Raw genomic sequence first — 3,277 nt, forward strand, 5'->3', positions numbered from 1 at the left:
TCCTCCTTCCACAGGCTCAAGACAAAAGCCTCGAGGTTGTCCCTGATTCCGCTGTTTCCCTCTCATTCTCCATTTAGTCTAATGTCAACATCTGTCAGTTCTCTAGAAGCCATGCTCTCCACGGCTCCCCATGCCTGCTCCTGTCCACCCTTGTCTCCCACCTAGACCATCTCTGCAGCCTCTTACTGACATCCCCGCTTCTACCCTGTCCTCCTTCCCAAGATAGGGCACGTGAAATTCCAGAACTCTGGTGACACGAAGATTTAATCAACTTCAGGGCTTGGGAAAAGGCGACAGTTCATCCACCTTCCTCCCCCTCATCTTAGGAGGAGAAACAGAATGGGGTTCAGGCTTCTCAAGAGCAGTACTGCAAACAAGGGTCAACACCTTCTGAATTTGGAAGGAAAACTATTAACACTTTCTGTCCCTGAATACTTTTTGTTTTATTTATTTGAAGATTTATTTATTTATGCGTACAGAGCTGGGGTACAGGCCAGAGGTGTGGGGTCAGTGAGAGGATTCACCAGAGACAGAGTGGGGTGCAGAACAGGTCGACTGATGAAGTACACTCCTGAGGGGGGCAGTGGGGAGACAGGAGAGGTCTGCTGCGCCATGTGGGTCACCTCAGGGATGGGGATCGAACTCACACCGAAGCAGCTGCGGCCAGCTTGCAGTGCTTCACTGTAACCTACTGCACCCCAGGGAGGGCTATCTGTGCCCAAATTCTGTAGCTAGCTAGCCAGACTGTCAACGAAGCTGACATTTTTAGATCTGCAAGCTCTCAAAATTTTACCTTCTGAGAAACCTTCCCCAAGAAGCCACAGGCCCTGCTCCAGTAAACAAACACATTGCTAAGAGGAAGAGTTGAGATCCAGGATACAAGGGCCCTGACACAAGATAGCCCGAGGGAGATCACCAGGGAGGAGGAAGTCGCCATCCAGATAGGCAGCCAGTCCAAATAGGGCCTCTGACTCGAGGGACGCTCGTGTTGAGGTGTGTCGTCCACTAGCTTGTCAGATGCCATTGGGATGTTTTGTTTTGATTTTTGACTGGAGGATGGCTGGGTGATTGTGGGTGGGTGAACCTAAACCACATTTTTTTTTTTTTGTGGGAGTGTATTTCTAGGTTTGTTTGTTTTTTTGCCTTTTTTTTTTATTAAAAAGTTTATTGGCTTAAGCTTCTTAGTGCAGTGCTTTAACCCGCTGCTCCACCACAGAGGGCCTCATTACTGTTTTACAAAGGACATCCCTCTTACCCTTTTTGTGCATTATAGTAAGGACATTACCTTGATTTTGGAAAAAAAAAAAAAAATCGTGTATGTGGGTAGGTTCTATTCTCCATAAACTTCATTTCAGGATAGTAAAGGGAGCATATAAAAATATTTATTATAACACTAATCTATGGTGAAAAACAATCAGAACAGCAGTTCCCCCAGGGGGTGGGTGGTGGGTGGTGAGAATTGACTGGAAAGGGCAGAAAGGAACTTTCTGGAGCGACAGGAATGTTCTCTGCCTTGACTGGGGTGGTATGCAATTGTCAAAACTCATCGAAGCTCACATTTGACGTGGGTGCATTTCATTCTAATTGCAACATAAATCACACCTCACTCGGGCTGAGTAAAGCAGACATTTAAAAATGCCTGTATAGGAAATGTTTAAATATGTCTTTGACATAGAAGGGAGGCATTGGACCTAGGAAGACCTTGAAATCAATGAAGCGGACTTCCGGGGCAGAGATTTAAAAACCAAAGAGAAACACTCTTAGCCACACTGCCCATGTTCATTGCTTTGTGACTCTTGTATACGTTACATAAGATTTTCAATTATATAATAGTTACACTGCTATGCTGGGCTGAGATGGGCATGCATTTCTTATTCTGAATGGTAGTTTAAAAAAAAGTTCCAAGCACACTCTAAAATAGGAACGGCCAGACTTTGAAGCTCCTTGCCCATCTCTCAAGGTCATACCCACTCAGGGCAAAGCTCTCACTGATGCGGGGAGGCACATTTGTCCTCGTCTAGTTTTCTGGATCATTTTTGATTCTTTTCTAGTAATGCTATCAGATGTGACTAGATGACCCTGGGGAAAGTTGCTGGTCAGGAGCCTGTGTTTTCAGGAGTGACAGATGAACTAACAGTGGCGTTCGTTTTCATAGTAGAAACAACGTGCAAGGCAGAGAAGGGTGTTGGGGTAGAAAGCTCAGATCTTCAGCGTTCATAACCAGGAGTTCATAGATTTTATCAATTCAGCAGGAACACTGACAAAATGGAAAAATACAAATTGTCTCACACACAAAGGGGCGAATTTTCCTAACACCCCCTTAGGGAGAAAATGCATGAAGAATAAGAGCAGATAGTTCCCAGAAAGGAAGTAAAAATAGCTCTTAAATATATAAGAAGGTAGCAGGCCTTACTTGAAGCAAAATAAATGCAGATGAAAAAAAAAACACCAGGGCTCCATTTTTGAATTAAGTAAATTAGTAAAACACAAAAAGATGAACCACACCTTGTTTTGGCAAAGAACCCTCTGGGGGTGGGGGGGAGGCTCCCTGGCGGCACAAGGGTTAAAATCGCAGCACTGTGAAACTGTCCACAGCCACTGGCCACCAGTTCTATCCCCGGCCAGGGAGCTGACCCACAGGGCGCAACTCTCCTGTCTCCCCGCTGCTCCCCTTCGTCAATCCACGTATTCTGCTCCCCCTCTGTCTCTGGTGAATCCTCTCACCCACACACCTCTAGCCTACACCCCAATTCTTGTATGCATCAATAAATAAAAATGAATCTTAAATAAAAAAGACAAGATACTTTCCACATAGCATCACATATAGCAGCTATGCAGAACGAATCAGTAACTCACCAAGGTCACAGCCTCCCTGTTGGGAAATGCAAAGTTTAATTCTTGCTTTTCATGTCCTTGCCGCACAGCAGTGTCTGATGTGACTCGGGACTCCTCCCTCCCCACCTGTCCCCCCTATCTGTCAGGACGCCTTGTCTCCTGGCGGCCCCGCTTCCGACTCTCAAAACGATCGCCGGTGCTCCCCTCTTCCAGCTGGTGCTCACATTCCACCTCATGGCCTTAAGTACCATCGATAAGATCTCGATGCCCAAATGCCTCTCCCCAGTCTGGTGTCTTCCCTGAACTCCACACTCTTTATCCAACTGTCTGTTTGGCATCGCCATTTAGATGACTAATGCATCTCAAAATTAATGTCTTGGAAATCAAGTTCCTGAATTCCTTGCCCAAATCTTTCTCCCTTCCTGATCTCAGTGAAAGGCAA

General features: G+C 45.9%; 1 protein-coding gene across 2 annotated transcripts in view; it reads left to right on the plus strand.

Annotated features, from left to right (window-relative positions):
• Nucleotides 1–3,277, plus strand: part of LOC101623974 (iron/zinc purple acid phosphatase-like protein) — an 87,358-nt gene that overhangs the window by 58,352 nt on the left and 25,729 nt on the right. The window lies entirely within an intron of this gene.

Source organism: Condylura cristata, unplaced genomic scaffold, assembly GCF_000260355.1.
Source record: "Condylura cristata isolate star-nosed mole 26May11 unplaced genomic scaffold, ConCri1.0 scaffold00028, whole genome shotgun sequence".
NCBI classification, from domain to species: Eukaryota; Metazoa; Chordata; class Mammalia; order Eulipotyphla; family Talpidae; genus Condylura; species Condylura cristata.